Consider the following 18,132-nt stretch of genomic DNA (forward strand, 5'->3'; position numbering starts at 1 on the left):
TGATGTGTTAAAAAAAATAAAATGATTCCTAATTCCCAGCCTCCTCAGTAATCTCAAATTTTGAGATAGCCTCAGAGCAAATATTAAGCCCTGGACCAGATCGTAAGAGCCTTTGGTAGAACATCAGAAATACACAAGCCAGTGCCTCAAGAACTGCTTTGCTCAGAAAGAAGGCCCTCTGGTGATCTTACAGGAATGCTCCCCAGATCCTGTTAACTAACAGAACAAAAGGCCTGATGAGTACTGTTCATTAAAAGTTTTACAGCAAGCCCAAGGTAGAGAAGGGCTTATTTGGCAAGATTGGTGGGTGTAGCTTTTGTCTAATGGAATGTATTCAAAATGTATTGATTCATAAGAAACCCATGAGGTTTTTAAAATAACCATATCAGCTTAGGAAAGGGAGGTTTAGTCAACATTTTATATGCAGAAAGCTGACTGAGAAATCCATTCAGCTGTCACACAGGCCATTTTTTATCGAAAAGGAAAGAAGACTTGGAGGGCATAACCAAGAGCCAGGGTGCACCATTGCCAGGTGGTAGTACTGCAATCTAGTCAAATAAATGGCAACATGTACCCTACTGGATTTCAAAATTGGTATGGATTCCTGCGTGCTTCGCATTTTCCCCCTTTTGGAAGAGAAGGGTCTATAGCAGTTACTGTATACCTGTCCCATCAGTATGTGTTCCATATAAATGTCACAGCCAATTCTTTCGTGAGTTCACGAGTCTCAAGATCAATGAGAACTATCCCTAAAAGCTCTACTTGAAGAACCAAACCCAAAGAGCCCCAGGTGCATATGAGTATGATCTAGAATGCAAAGTCTGGGACTGTGAGCCTGAAATGGAAGCCATAATGCGAGTAGACTTTGCAGTCCTTGGGGAGAGTGTAAGCTGCTTCGAATATGAGAGGGATATAAATTACAGTAGCCATAGGGCAGATTGTGGCAAAGCGAATTTTCCAAAATAGTCACAGCAATGTTTCTGGTCTCCCATACTCTTCCATAACCTTGCTACTTCCTATCAGGTGGAATCTATTTATCCTTCCTTTTGGAGGAACCTGAGAAATGTAGCATCCATATAAAAGTAATTATAAAATGTTGTTGAAATGCCTTTAAAAAAAAACAAAATAAATGGAGATATGTTATAGACAGGAAGACTTGATGTCATAAAAATATTAATTATTCCTAAATTAATCCATAAATTCAAAAAATCTAATTACCATTTTAATAGGCAGGACTATTCATGGAACTAACTGGCCAAGCTGGTCCTGAGATTCATGTGGAAGAGGAAACAGCTATATAAAGCCAAGGCAATTATAATTAAGAGTAAAGTAGAATGTAGAGGAAAATATTTGCACTGGTATATGTCAACATTATAAATCTATAGCAACGAAAGAAAATGTTGTGGAACTGGTCCACAGATGGGTAGACCAACAAAATGGCCTAGAGAATCAAGAGCTATCTTCATGCATTTATGAATACTTGATTTATGGTAATAGTGGTTATGCAGAGCAGCGGGAAAGCGATTGTCTTTTCAATAACTGGTGCTGGGACATTTGAGTATCCTTAAGTAAAAACATTAAATCAGAGCTTCTCTCTATTCTAATTCCAAGTGGATTCTAGACTTAATTGTGTAGGTAAAAATATAAAACTTTTAGAATAAATGTAGGAAGATGTCTGAATGACCTTAGAGAAGGGAAGCATTTCTTAGATGATACATAAAAAGCACCAAGTGTAAAGAAAAAGTTTGGTAAAATCGACTACATTAAAATCCAGACCTTCCATTCAAAAACAAGGTGCAAAGAAATTCACTCACTTGGGGGAAAGTACATGTGATCCATATAAAACCGCAAAAGATTAGCACCCAAGATACATAAATAGCCCTTTCCCATCACTAGTAATTTGGAAGATGCAAATTAAAACCAGAATGAAACACTTTTCACAGACCTCAGGTTGGCCAAAAATTTCAGTCGGTCAATATTAAATGCGGGTTGAGAACGTAGGGGAAAGAAAAGTTTCACACCTGCTCATGGGATTATAAATTAGTCTTTACAGAGCACTTTGGCAGTCTTTAATAAGCTGAAGCCACACGTCATATATAACCCACTTCTAGGCATGTATCTTACAGGAGACTTCTGCCCACATGCACAAAGCACCCTGTCCAGGAATATTTGTAAAGCCATTATGTGTTGTATGAAAACATTGGAAACAACCTAAATGTTTATCAGCTAGAAAATGGAAAAACAAATTGTGGTTTATTTGTGCAATGGAATGTTTTAAAGCAGTTAAGAAGAGTGAGCTTTTATATATAGAGAGAGATATATATACATGGATAAATCCCTAAAATATGATGTTGAATTTTTTTAAAAATCAGGTTGTAAAATGATGCAAACAGAATGATCCACTTACAGAAAGTTTTAAAAACATGTGGAACAATACTCTATAGTTTATGATACTGCACGTGTGGTAAAAATATTAAAACATCCTTGGGGATGATAACAACAAAATCCAAGATAAAAACAAAATCCATCTGTGGATGGAGGGGAAGAGAAATAAAGAGGGGTTCTAAAGAGTTTCAGGCACTTTTGTGTTGTGTTATTTCTTTGAAAGGAAAAGGGGGTTGTGGCAAATTGTTAAGATTCCATAAAGTTGTGCTGTAAATGGCGTTCAATGTATCATTCTCTATCCTTTCCTATTGACACACTTTTTTTTTTTATAAAAGCTGTATGGGAATCATAAGCCTCCATGAGTTCATATGGTTTGTCACTTTATTTGTGGATCTAGTAAGACACTTGGTACACAATTTCTGCAGAGAATGTTCTGTCAGCATGTGAAATTCTGTTTATATTGTGCTCTGAAGTCAAGTCTACACATCCTCAGCAAACCTCTTCAGTTCTAAGTAAAATGATCAATCAGGTTATTCCGCCTTTCCTGGCAAAGGGTTTTGTTTTTTTTTTTCTTTTATGTTTATCATCAGAAAATCCACTTCCAACCAGTCTAATCTACAAAAGAAAGTTAAGGTGTAATCAAATTATCTCCCAAATTGTCTAAGGACCAGAAAGAAAAGAAAAATTCAGCACACCCACTGTGGTTTCTAAGGCCATGCTAAGCATCACATTTCAATTTTCCAGAATGAGAAGGGAGATGGACTCATCAAAGAAGATGATCAAGGTTTGAGTTAGAAACTCTTGGTTCTTGAACTTTCTAGGAGGTCATTCCATCTCCATGCCTGTTTCTACATCTCCATTCACCTCTCTGTTCTAAGAAAAAGCAATGTAGGATTTGGGTTGATTATCCAGAAATGAGAGCAAGTGGATAGCTTTGTTTTGTGTTATTTCTTTATTTACTTATTCATTTTTTTAGATGGCAAACCATATATATACTCTTTGGTTACATTCTCTAAAAGCAGACTGAAAGAAAAGGATTTAGGTGAAAGTAGTTAATCTGGAGAGGAAATCCTAGGCAGCACAGTGAGGGAGTAGAGGAATGAGACAGAAAAGAGAAGAACGGTAATCAGGGCATGTGAATGAGCAGGTTGCTGCTCTGGGTAACTGGGGCTCAGTTTTGCTGGAGATTCTTCAAGGGACTGTGTAAAACCCTTGAAATCAGCCCTACAAGTCATAACAAAGCAGGAGTATCTACCACCTCCTCATTCCTAGGGAAATGACCTCCTTGCACTCAGGCCCGTACCTCCTGCAATCTAGCCAAGCAGGCTCCTGTGGGTCACATAAAGCCCTCAGCCTAAGTTCAGAAGCCAGCTGTGCACAAAAGAACTCTACAAAAATTTCAGGTGTCATCCAGCATGGGCCAGGACAATCTACCCACAGCATCTGACAAAGATATCTACAATAGAGCACGCTGTATCATGTTCTCCAACGCATGGGATGAGTACCACTGGTGGTTCAGGAGATGATTTTAGATGATTCCAGGTCATGATAATTACATTGAATCATGTAGTGAGAAAGTTCTTTTCACTTTTGTTTCAACCCTTCTCATGATCCAAGGAAAAGATCTCATTTTGGTCCTAATTGTTAGGGGCTGAATAGTGTCACTCCAAAATTCATAATTTGAACTCCTACCCCCACAGGTACCTCAGAATATGACTGAATTTGGAAATAGGGTCTTTGAAGAGGTAATTAAGTTAAAATGAAGTCATTAGAGTGGGCCCTAATCCAATATGACTGGTGTCCTTATCACAAGATGAGGTTTGGATACATATAATACAGAGGGAAGACCACGTAAGAACACAGGAAGAATGGGCGCCTGGGTGGCTCAGTCGTTAAGCATCTGCTTTCGGCTCAGGTCATGATCCCAGGGTCCTGGGATCGAGCCCTGCATTGGGCTCCCTGCTCAGCAGGAAGCCTGCTTCTCCCTCTCCCACTCCCCTTGCTTGTGTTCCTACTCTTGCTATCTCTCTCTCTGTCAAATAAATAAATAAATCTTAAAAAAAAAAAAAAAAAAAAAAGAATACAGGGAGAAGATGGCCACAAACAAGCCAAGATAAGCCTCAGAAGGAATCATCCCCACCAATACCTTTGTCTTGGACTTCTTGCCTCCAGAATTGTGAGAAATTAAATTTCTGTTATTTAAGCCACCAAGGCTTTGATACTGTGTATGGTAGCCTTGGCAAACTAATACATTAATTACATCTTATTATGGCTTATCTCCAGCACTTGTTAGCTCCCTGATTAGCAGAGTCATCTTCAGGCTCAGAACTTTTTAGTGACAACTCGGGACGCCTGGCTGGCTCAGTTAGAGGAGCGTGCAACTCTTGATCTCGGGGTCGTGAGTTCAAGCCCCACATAGGTTGTAGAGATTACTTAAATAAACCTTTAAAAAATTAAAACTTTAAAAAAACAAAAGAACTTCTACTGGCAACCACAGCTTGCTAAAATGTGCTAACACTGTCCTGTTTCCATTGCATTTATTTTTACAGTTACCTTCAACCTATCACAAGTGGTTGATTACCAGCAACAATGCAAAGTTTCCCTTTTAACTACATGTATATAATTTTTTAAGCCAGCCAATTTAAACAAATAATAGAATCATGAAGATGGTATGAAATGGGAAGTCTGGGAAATTCTGTGAGCTCTAGGGCAGCACGTTATGATGGAAAGAGTGTGACCTTGTCAAACACCCAACCCCCTTGAGCTTCAGTACCCCTAATATTGATCTCTTAGGGAGGTGGGAAAATTCAAATGGGATGTTTGTATAGCAACAAGCACTCTGCCTAGAAGTAATAATAGCTTAGGAAAGCTATTAATCAGGTATCAGAATACTACTAATCAGATATTAATCAGATTTAATGTAATTCTCTTAGAAAAGTCCCTTTCTCATCATTTTGTCCCATCATAAGAAACTGGGGTTATGCAATAACTGGCTTATTTTCCAATTTAATATATCCTTTTTTATTATAGAGAGACATGGGAAAGCATTAATTTTCATTTTCCTCTACACAAAGTCAATAAAGAAATAAAATAGTTTAGTTTTACTTTTAAAAGTAGTACTTAATACTTTTTAATTTTTATTTATTTTTTTTAGTACTTAATACTTTCTATTTTAATTCCTGTATAGTTAACATACAGTGTTATATTAGTATCAGGTGTGCAATAGAGTGATTCAACACTTCCATGCAACACCTGGTGCTCATCATGATAAATGTACTCTTTATTCGCTTCACCTATTTCACCCATCCTCCCCCCTACCTCCCCTCTGGCAGCCACAAGTTTGTTCTCTTGTATTTAAGAGACTGTTTTGTCATTTGTCTCTTTTTTCTTCATTTGTTTTGTTTCTTAAATTCCACATAGGAGTAAAATCATATGGTATTTGTCTTTCTCTGACTGAATTATTTCACTTAGCATTGTACCCTGTAGATCCTGCCATGTTATTGCAAATGACACAATTTCATTCTTTGTTATTACTGAGTAATATTCCATAGTGAGTGTGTGTATGTGTGTGTGTGTGTGTGCCATATCTTCTTTATCCATTCATCTATAGTTGGACACTTGGGCTGCTTCCATGGTTTGGCTATTGTAAATAATACTGCAATAAACATAGGAGTGCATATGTCTTTTTGAGTTAGTGTTTTCATGTTCTTTGGGTAAATACCCATTAGTGGAATTACTAGATTATATGGTAGTTCTATTTTTAATTTTTTGAGGAGCCTCCATACTGTTTTCTACTGTGGCTGCACCAGTTTGCCTTCTCACCAATAGTGCACAAGGATTCTTTTTCTCTCTACATTCTAGCCAACACCTGTTGTTTCTTGTGTTGTTGATTTTAGCCATTCTAACAGGTGTGAGGTGATATCTCATTGTGGTTTTGATTTGCATTTCACTGATGATGAGTGATGCTGAGCGTCTTTTCATGTGTCTGTTGGCCATCTGCATGTCTTCTTTGAAGAAATGTCTGTTCATGTCTTTTGCCCATTTTTAATCAGACTGTTTGGGTTTTGGTGTTGAATGGTATAAGTTCTTTATGTATTTTAGATACTAATCCTTTATCGGATATGTCATTTGCAAATATCTTTTCCCATTCAATATGTTGTCTTTTAGTTTTGTGGATTGTTTCCTTTGCTGTGCAGAAGCTTTTTATTTTGATGTAGTCCCAATAGTTTACTTTTGCTTTTTGTTTCCCTTGCCTCAGGAGACATATCTTGAAAAATGTTACTATGTCTGCTGTTAGAGAAACTACTGCCTATGCTCTTTCCTTGGCTTTTTAGGATTTCAAATCTCACATTTAGGTTTTTAATCCATTTTGTGTTTATTCCTGTGTATGGTGTAAGAAACTGGTCCATAACTGGGTTCTTCTGATCTGTTTGGAACTGCTCAGTCCATGTCTTTTGGATGTTGGGAAGCCAAATGAGGGAGCAGGTTTGGAAGCGCCTTAGAAAGTTTGCACACAGACGGAGTGGTGATGGGGTTACCACTCATGCCATGTTGTAGCTGTGCTATTTGATTTGTGTATCTTGGTTGCATTCATTAAAATGAACCACAGTGCTAAAAACTGCAGTTTTTTTCTCAGGGCTTTTTCTCTTAATATGAGAAGTGTTCACAAGTTTCTTATCCAAAAACTAGAACACTAGGGGCCCTAAGAGCTTTCTTCTGGTGCCACAGGTCTTCAGCAGAGAAAAATTTGTCATCTCGGAATTTTTGAGACCTGTATGACACAAGGTAGTTTGAGTCAATGTTCTTAAAACAGTGAAAATGCCGATTTAGAATACAATGTCATGTTTCTTTCATTGGGGAAAGAGCAACATGGAAATCCCCAAAGTATGAGTTATTACTGGGTTCTTTCTTGTTGTTAGGGTATTTTGTTAAGGTTTTTTTTTTTTTTCCCCCAGGGCTGTTTCGAAGGTCTGACATTATGTCCTGAAAAGCCCTTACCTGTGGGCAGGATCTTCAGGAATGTTGTTTCCACTGACTTCCAAAGGATGCAATTCCTTTTGTGAATATGCCACCAATAGTGAACAAAGGGAAGGGCAGCCCTCAGGAAAAGCAAGGGGGTAGATATCAAGGTGTGGAGAGGATACTAATAACAGAATTCTATCTGGCCTTAGATTATTCTTGAAATTAATGAAGTCTCACCAAGTGGTAGATTTCAAAGCAAAAGAAATGAACAGTCACAATGAACAAAAGAGAAAGTCTATACCTTCTTGTAGTTAACATTCTTGTGTAGGATTTTAACCTCTTCTTGTGCCAGGGACCCCATGGCAACTTTTGTAAAGTCTATGGATCCCTTCTCAAAATAGTATTTTCAACTGTATAGAATAAAATACATAGAATTCAAAGAAAAACAATTGTATTGAATTTCAGTAACTTGTAACACTGTGCTTGACCCCACATTACTGCATGGTCTATCAGCAATAAATTACTTTAAGTAACACAATTCAATAATTATCTCAACCATCCACTATGTTTAAACTTATCTTTATTCCCAGACTGCATGCCTAGTCCTGTTACAAAAGGCCATGCGGCCTTATAAATAATTAAGAATTCTCATCTGAATAGTTAAAAAACAAAATTCAACCAAGTAGGGGCGCCTGGGTGGCTCAGTCATTAAGCATCTGCCTTTGGCTCAGGTCATGATCCCAGGGTCCTGGGATTGAGCCCCACAGCGGGCTCCCTGCTCCATGGGAAGCCTGCTTCTCCCTCTCCCACTCCCCTTCCTTGTGTTCCCTCTCTTGCTGTGTCTCTCTCTGTCAAGAAAATAAATAAAATCTTTAAAAAATTTTTTTTAAAAATTCAACCAAGTAAAGTTTAAAGATCTTATTGGCTTTATTCAATGATTCATGAAGCAGGCAGCATCTCATCTAGCAGATAGAAAGGAGCTCCAAGGAGCTGTACAAAATGAAAGACTTTTATAGGTAGAAGGGAGCAGGAACAAGGAAGTTATACTAGGCAAAGAAGTAGGTTGATTGTTGCAAGGTCACTTCCTTTAGGGGATAGCAGGGGTCTAGTAGGCAGATTACCTAACTATGCTGATCAGGTGGTTCCTGATGGACTAATTTAAGATTCCATTTTTGGGAGAGCTGAAATTGTAATTAAGTTAGCTCTTAGGTTGGTGGCATGGGGTTTAGCATAAGTGACTCCATTTGGAGCCTATTGTTGCATTTTTAACAGGACTTTCCAGTCTTATAAAATTTTAACAAATGGTAGAAACAACTCTTTCTATGTATTGACTAACACTGTAAGTAGGAAATACTAGAAAGCAATGAGATGACTGGGTCACTGATATAAGAAGCCATGATTTCACTATTTGGTGGCTGAATGACAACCAGGCACAGAGTTTCTCTATAATTGGCTGGCTATGCCTCGTGAGCATCTCCGGACAAGAAGGCTTCACTCACATGTCATCTCACTGCGACCCTAATGACTACCATAATTTCAAAGTGATGAGCATAAATGATAAATGAGAATAAATGATATTAAGATATTGTTGACAACTATAATGTGGTAAAACACATCTGTGACTTTTCTTGACAAAAAGTCACAGACCCCACTAAACCATGGGATTTACTCCTATACTCATAGTTGAAGGAAATGCTAAATTTCAATTAGAGGATAATAAAAATCAAGATATGAGTATTTTCATATCCAAGGACTTTCTAGACACCCAGGTTGACCCTAGGTATCAATTGCTTATGGGAAGGCATGTAGTAAATACATAAATAACATGAAAAGTGATGAGAAGTATTACAAAGGGAAACAACAAAGTAAGGGAGAGAGAGCCATGAGGGGAGTGGAGTAAGAGTTCTTATTTTATATCAGGAATGCCACTCTAAGCTTATATTTGAACAGTGATCTGAAGGAAGTAAGGAACTGAGCCCTATGACTATCTGAAGAAAGAACGTTCTACACAGAGGAAGCACCAAATGTGGCCACATCTCTTTGGGCTTTATAGATTACATCAGTCAAGATTCAGTCAGGGAAGCAGAACCATTATGGGGATTTTGGAACAGGGCTTTTTATGGGAATTAGACTTTATACAATTGTGGGAGGAGCTGTGGAAGTAACAGCCTGGAAGAGGTAATTGGATGTCAGCGAAGAGTCACTAACCAGAGCTGGTGAAGGTGAATAAGCCAGAGCTTGCAAGGGGGATCTAAGAGCCAGGCACATCCAGCTGTTGGGATGGGACTATGAAGAGCTGGCAGAGTAGTCTACAGAAAGCCGTAGACTGACATAGCCGCCATCTCTGTGTGTCCACAGACAAGCATCTGAAGATGGGCTTCAGACAGTTGTTGATGAGTAGCCAGGATGAGCTAGACATGCAGCAGAAGAGAGTAAGAAACACCTAGAGCGGGTGTCTGGGTGGCTCAGATGGTTAAGTGTCTGCCTTCGGCTCAGGTCATGATCCCGGCATCCTGGGATCGAGTCCCGCATCGGGCTCCCTGCTCCTTGGGAGCCTGCTTCTCCCTCTGCCTCTCTCTCTCCCTCATGAATAAATAAATAATAAAATCTTTAAAAAAAAAAAAAAGAAAGAAAGAAACACCTAGAGCTTGCTAGGCACATCTGTGTTTGTCATTTGCCATATTTGACTGCAAAGACCTTCCAAGAGTAATGACCACTCTTGCACTCCTGCCTTCCAAATCTCAAACAAATTTCTCTTTGGTCAATCTGACCCAGAACCAGTCAGGGAAGAGGATTCTGGGGAAAGTAGTTCCAGCCTCACCAAACTGACAAAGTGCAAACTACCATATGTCAGTATAAGAACTTTGACTTTTAATGGTGAGACAGAAAGCCACTTGGATGGTTTTGAGCAGAGGAACATATGATCTGAGTTATAAGAATCTCTCTAGCTCTGCTATTTGGCAGAGTACAAAGAACCATATTTACTCCATGATTTTGCGAGTGGTCACTATTCTCTTGACAAATACAGAAGGTTTCTGTTTGTCTTCCTTCCTTCCTTCCTTCCTTCCTTCCTTCCTTCCTTCCTTCCTTCCTTCCTTCCTTCCTTCCTTCCTTCCTTTCTACCAGGATAGCCCTAACCTGAACCAATTAACTGTGTCTACACAAAATCCCTGGAGTTCTGAATTTTCCTATCATTGGAGGATCAGAGATGTTGCTTTCAGGTAAAAGACCTACTGCTTGGAAAAAAAAAAAAAAAGAATCTGTAAAAATAAATAAATAAATAAATAGCTGGCAAGTCACTTTGGAGAATAATATGGGGGTTCCTCAAAAAATTAAAAATAGAACTACCATATGAACCAGCCATTCCACACGTGGATATATACACAAAGGAAATAAACTCACTATGTTGAAAAGATACCTGCACACCCATGTTCATTGCAGCATTATTTACAATAGTCAAGACATGGAACAACCTAAGTGTCCATTAATGAGTGAATGAATGAATAAATGAATAAAGAAAATGTAGGATATATATTTATATATCTCAATACATACATACTTACAAGTAATGGAATACTATTTATCCATTTAAAAAAAGGAAATTCTGCCATTTGTGACAATATGGATAGATCTTGAAGGCATTTATGCTAAGTGAAATAAGTCAGAAAGAGAAAGACAAGTATTGTAGACCTCACTCATAGTAGAATCTTTAAAAAACTAAGTAAAAAGTTAAAATATTTATTTATTTGGTACTTTCTATGTACCAGTACAAGGGCAGTATTCTAGAAATGTGGTATTTATTTTGAACAAAGCAGACAAAAATTGGTACCCTTGTGGATCTTTACGTTCTAGTGGGTGAGATAACATAAAAATTAGGTTACACAGTATTTTTTAAATGCTTTGGGAAGGGGCGCCTGGGTGGCTCAGTCGTTAAGTGTCTGCCTTCAGTTCAGGTCATGATCCCAGGGTCCTGGGATCGAGCCCCACATCAGGTTGCCTGCTCAGCAGGAGGCCAGCTTCTCCCTCTTCCACTCCCCCTGCTTGTGTTCCCTCTCACTATCTCTCTCTCTGTCAAATAGATAAATAAATAAAATCTTTTAAAAAATAAAAATAAATAAATGCTTTGGGAAAAATAATAGGGCAATCAGGAGTCCCAAGGAGGGTTAGGGAGACCTGTTGCAGGATTAAATATGGTAGTCAGGGAGGGCCTCTTTGAAAAAATGAAATGTTAGCAGACCCTTAGAGAAGATAAGGAATGAGTCATGTGGATGGATATTTGGGGGCAGAAGGAACATCTAAAGTACAGGCTCTCTAGCAGGCACATGGAAACAGTAAGGAGTGAACAGGAAGGGAAGTCATAGGGGATGAGGTCAGAAGGCACAATGGGGCCAGAAGCTTTGAGCCTTGAAGGCCCTATAAGGGCTATAGCTTTTACCCTGAGTGAAATAAGGAGCCATTACAGAATTTAGAGCAGAGAAGTAATAGTACATCAAATTGCTGACATGTTTTAGGAATTTTTACCCTGTGAATTCACTTTCATATATTGCATTTTGGAACTAAAATGCAGAGGTGGCTTGGTCTCATCATTGCTTCCAAAACCAGGTAAGAAGACTTAAATCTCTCCTAATAGAATAATAAGAGAAGAAAAGAAAGATGGGACCGTGAGCCATGTCTATACCATCAATCTTAATGACTGCAGAGTGCACAGGAAATGGAGACTGGACTCACCTGAGAGCATTCTTCATGTTCTCAGGAAGGATTTCAAATGGCTGAAGCAGCCTTGCTGCAAGATCCCTTGGGGTTTGGAATTAGCCCAGACTTAGTTTCTATGGGCCCAGAAACACTAATTGGGACTTCCCAAAGTACATTTGATGTTGATTAATGATAAAAAGGCCTCCCTGTTCTGTTCCTTTGAGTAATAGGAAAACTGCCATTTCTAGGTGCTCTGATCTGCTGTTTGGAAGAATTGTCTTTTATCATACTGGAAAAGCTCAAGGGGAAAAAGATACCAGCTCTTATGATTACCTGGGTTAGATGGGTATAACCCAAGAGCCATCCTGAGATACTCTACCAAATCTATACTAAATCTAGTCATTAAATTACAGTGGATCCTTCTGCAACTGGACACAACTCTAGATTCTAAATGATGGGACCAAACCAAAGAATGTCCTGAATAAAGAAAGAAACCTCCCATGAGAGTCACTTTCCAGCCCTCATGCTACACCATTCTCAATTTAGAGCTTAAAATATATATATATATCCAACACCAACTTCTTTTGTATGCAGGTGAGGCAAAACCTGTCATTGAAAGCAGTGAAAAAAAAAAAGAAAAGAAAGAAAGAAATGGCATGGAAGTACCGTTTTGGAAGGAGGTTGAAGAGAGATTGCCCAATACTTGGAATACTCTTTGAGACTGAGTCCCATCATATATACAGAAAATTGTATGCAGTCCATTCCCCGAGGCACAGTGATGAAATCCCCTGTGGAGTAAACAGAAAAGAGAATAAGCATCAAGACCCAACAGGACTGACTCGACCAGAATCAGAAGAGGACTGGCAAGCTCACAGCAAAATCATAATACTGGTCACAAAATCCTCCCTAAGGCTGCCAGTTTCCAAAAGTGTAGCCAGAGAAGAATCAGCATGTTGAAAGACAACTATGAGAGACTCAAACAATGAGACATTTTTTTTTTTTTTTTGAAGGCATGGCACATGATACAGCTCACCTACAGAGGTTGCCGCAGATGGTGAGAAAAATGAACTCCCGGGAGAGCAGGAAATCAAAAAGGTTGTAAACCCCAGGGTAATTTAAAGTAACACTCATTATCTTTCCAATTTTTAAAAGAAGCATTGAATTAGGCCCGTTAGCTAAAGATTTACAAACCCAAGCCAAATTCCAACCGCCTCAACAACTTCCAGCCAGCTCCAGGAAGCTGCTGTACAAATTTTTGGGAAAGGAGCCTAAAGAGCTGGAACCACCTGGTTTCAGGGTTACTTGGGGGCATAGAGTTTGCTTGACCTGGTTCTTTAAGGGCCATAAAATCAGAACCAGAATTTACTAACCTGGGCCTTATTGCTGGGTGATAAATTGCCTATTTTATTCCTGCCCTGGGTAAGGAAAGCTCCATTTTGCTTGTTAATTCCTGCAGTGAGAATTACCTCCTTAGTGATTTAGTCTAGAGCCTGATAGAAGCACGATCTAGGCAGACAATAAGCTTTGTTCTGCTGGCAAGACTGATTTAGGGAATTCCCCAGACCACAGTGAGGATGTGAGAACCAGGGCTCTGGATGTCACCTAAGGGATAACACACCCAGGGTCCTGAATATCAAGTGTCTCCTACAGGTTACCTCCTTCACTCAAGTTGGTGGGAGAGTGTCAAGGCCAAGGAAAGTCATTACTGGCAAAGACATTGCCTAACACCGAAGAAGAGCCCTGCAATCATCATCAACAGAGAAATAATGATGGCATCTCTCTTCTTGGATTGGGTGGTCATTTGTTGGAATCTCCCTATAACTTGAGTTGAGTTGGAGAACTGAGTCTTTTCAGAAAAACCTTGCAGATTGAAAAAGTCTACAAACAGAAGTTGCTGGTTTTGATTTGAGGCCCATGCCCAGCACACACACCCTCACAAACCAACGGGATCAACCCAGCCAAAAGTGCATACTACAAACACCCAAAAGAAAATAAAAGTCCTAGATAGAACCTGAGTATACCTCCATGCTTAACTGCAACCTCTACCCCTGTTGGGAAAAAGAAGGTTCCACTCAGAGGGGCTTTAGACAACTTTCTAGTTATAATAAGGGCATTGCATGGCACCCTCAATGCAATTTTAATAGATCTCACATGTAACAGAGCAACCTTGACCATGAGCTGAGCAATAAGACCTCTGGTGTTGTTGTATGAACTCTCAGCTTTTGTCTTTATATATTTTGGTTGGTTTGAAATTTTAGCACTTCACCTAAAGTTCATGGAGCCTAGTGTCAGTCTGCTTTTTATAGAGACAAGTGGCATCCTGTTCATTTTATTAAAAGCTTTGTCTTTAAAACCAAGCAGAAGAGAGAGAGAAAGAGCAAGAGAAGGAAGAGAAGGGATCATGCTGAACACTTCTTACTCACAATAAGCATAATTTATTCTGTCAACATGTGAGTCGCAGGATTTCATAAATCGTCTAATCCACTCTTCTTATTTTACGTACAAGGAGATTAAGGGCCGAAGGGGGGAAATAACTTGTCCAAGGTCACATATGTTTATGAATGTAAACATAATGTTAAAATCTATGCCCAGCCTAAAATTAACAAGTCAGGAAACGACAGATGTTGGCAGGGATGCGGAGAAAGGGGAACCCTCCTACACTGTTGGTGGGAAGGCAAGCTGGTGCAGCCATTCTGGAAAACAGTATGGAGGTTCCTCAAAAAGTTGAAAATAGAGCTACCATATGATCCAGCAATTGCACTACTGGGTATTTACCCCAAAGATACAAAAGTAGGGATCTGAAAGGGTACGTGCACCCCGATGTTTATAGCAGCAATGTCCACAATAGCCAAACTGTGGCAAGAGCCAAGATGTCCATAGACAGATGAATGGATAAAGAAGAGGTGGTATATATATATACAATGGAATATTATGCAGCCATCAAAAGGAATGAGATCTTGCCATTTGCAATGACGTGGATGGAACTGGAGGGTATTATGTTGAGCGAAATAAGTCAAACAGAGAAAGACATGTATCATATGACCTCACTGATATGAGGAATTCTTAATCGCAGGAAACAAACTGAGGGTTGCTGGAGTGGGGGGTGGGGTGGGAGGGATGGGGTGACTGGGTGATAGATACTAGGGAGGGTATGTGCTCTGGTAAGCGCTGTGAATTGTGCAAGACTGTTGAATCTCAGATCTGTACCTCTGAAACAAATAATGCAATATATGTTAAGAAAAAAAAAAAGAAGAAGGTAGCAGGAGGGGAAGAATGAAGGGGGGGAAATTGGAGGGGTAGACGAACCATGAGAGACGATGGACTCTGAAAAACAAACTGAGGGTTCTAGAGGGGATGGGGTGGGAGGATGGGTTAGCCTGGTGATGGGTATTGAGGAGGGCACATTCTGCATGGAGCGCTGGGTGTTATGCACAAACAATGAATCATGGAACACTACATCTAAAACGAATGATGCAACGTATGGGGATAATATAAGAATAAAAAAATTAAAAAAAAAAATCTATGCCCAGCTACTGATTTGCTTATTGTTATTCAACTTCCTGCTCATTCCTTCTATATGAGTTAATAGCATTCCAAAATTTGTGTTAAAGAAGTCGAGCATGTCACAGTCAAAAAGAAGGGAAAGGTAGTTGAACCAGCTGCATATCTGTCCTGGCCTGAGAAAGCTATTGCACCCAGCCCTGGCAAACATTGCTGCCCTCGGGTAACTAGATAGGTCTGCGGTGGGGCGGGGGGGGGGGGGGGGGGTGGTGACAGTCGCAAGGCCCAGGATGGTAACTTCACTCCTACAATTCCTTCCATCATTTTCACCTACCAACAAAGATTCCTCACTTCTATAGAAATTAGACCTTTAAATTAAAAAGTTGGTTCCTGGACTATGCAATGGCAGGGTTCCAATTTCATGGGGAGAGCGGGCCCTTAGTTATTTGAATGTGTGGTTCTCATTTTCCTTGTGATTGGATTATTGGGAAATTCAGAGGTGCAATATCATGAAAACACTCTTCACGTGTAGCGTGTCGCTGCTGTTAGAGTTTGTCAATATTGGGTGTAGCTGGATGAGTCCTCCCTCGCTTTCACTGAATTAGTATTTTTAACATTTTTCTTTCAGAGAAATCCCTTCAAGTTCCTGTTCCAATTCACCAAAGTTTCTGTCTGATAGAATCTCCATCGTGTGTATCTGGGGCTCCCTATTTAAAATAAATTTTAAGTTCTATTCTTTACATCTATATTGAAGATAATAGTTGATCTATGCCAAGGTTTCTCAAGGATAGCACTATTGACATTTGGGGTTGGGTAATTCTTTGTTGAAGGGGCTGTCCCGTGGATTGTAGGAGATTTAGCAACATCCCTGGCCTCTACCTACTAGATGTCAGTAGCATTTCCCCTTTTTGGTTATGACAACCAAAAATGTCTCCACAATTTCCAAATGTCCCCTGGGGGACCACAGTTAACCCTGGCTGGGAACCACTTATGTAACTTGCTTCAGAAAGATACCCCAGGGGGTGCCTGGGTGGCTCAGTCAGTTAAGCATCTGCCTTCAGCTCCAGTAATGATCCAGGGGTCCTGGGGGCTCCCTACTCAATGGGGAGTCTGCTTCTCCCTCTCTCTCTGCCCGTCCCCCCAACTTGTGCTCTCTCTCTCAAATAAACAAAATCTTTAATTTTAAAAAAACAAAACAAGAAAGAAAGATATCCCAGTAGAATATAAGTTCCATAAGAGCAGGAACTGTGTGTGATTTTTTCATCACTGTATTATGCACATAACAGGTGTTCTTAAAAAATTGTGTTGACTGAATAAAAGACACAATTGGTATTAAAGGGAAAGCCTTGGATATAGACTATTCCAACATCAATCTGCCACTCCCTAGCTATGCCATTTATCTAAATCACTTTATCTCTTTCAATCTTACGGGCATAACATGTATTGCAGGAAATAGTCTTTACCTTGACTCTACTCTCTTGTGAAGTTCAAATAGAGTCATTTGTACAAGATGCCTGTAACCTGTGAAATGACCTTTAGATCTGAAAGATAATGGAGGACAAATGTCCGAAAGTAGATACTGAACTCCAGAGTGAAACCCAGATCAACCTAAAATAATGGTCCCTGCATATCCTATCACCATGAGCTCTAAGCCAGGCTCTGTTTGGCCTTGAGGTGAGGCAAGGACAGAGGAAGGAAACAGAGCTGGATCAAACCGCTCCAGAAAACCAGAGGGTTGTGTCAAGTTGAGGAATGGGACAGGGCCTACTTGTGGTTTCTTTACACAACATAAATTGTCCTACACCAACCCAGGTACTAAAGGAAAACAGTACGTTCCTAAGCCAGAAGGTTCAGTAGCAGTTAAGAATGAAGACCTTAGAAGCCTTTACACTGAAAGACTATGATTTCCCCATTCTCCCTATTATGTAAGCAAATCCGTTGAAAATTATATATATGTGTGTACATGCATAAAACCAAAATTTGTCTGTATTCTCACTCCCTTAAGCTGCCAGCTTTTCTAGAGGCTTAAGGGCATGACCGCATGTTGGAGAGTCCAGTATAACATGGTAGATATTGTGGGAAGAACCACCAGGAGTCAGGGTCTATGCAGATGGAGAAGAGATGGAGGGGGGAAGGGGGGATGTCACACCTCTATACCATGGGTAAAAAGATCTCACTAGTGTGTGCAGGAGCCTGTGTCAGGTCAATTTCATAATACATCTGGTGATCCCAGAGCTATCTGCAGTTAGCTATTAATGAGCAAAAGGGTGATGTGTCTATGGTACCACATTACAAGTTCTGCAGAAACAAGAAATGGTTGCAGGAGAGTTCTTGCCCCACTGTGTTATGAATAACCTCTTTGTCAGGGCAGGGGCGCACTGGGCTTTTGTGTGTCTCAGCTTCCTCACCCGGGAAAAAGAATAATGTTGCTTATCCTGCATAACTTGGAGTGCTGTTGTGGGGGCAAATGCAGTAAGGAACTTAGCATTCATTTATTTGTTTGTTTCTTATATATATTAACTAGTTGTTGTGTTAGGATTCTCCAGAGAAATGGAAGCAACAAGATGGGTGTGTGTGTGTATCTATATATTT

The sequence above is a fragment of the Mirounga leonina genome, unplaced genomic scaffold (assembly GCF_011800145.1).
Source record: "Mirounga leonina isolate KUSES-001 unplaced genomic scaffold, KU_Mleo_1.0 Mir_94, whole genome shotgun sequence".
NCBI classification, from domain to species: domain Eukaryota; kingdom Metazoa; phylum Chordata; class Mammalia; order Carnivora; family Phocidae; genus Mirounga; species Mirounga leonina.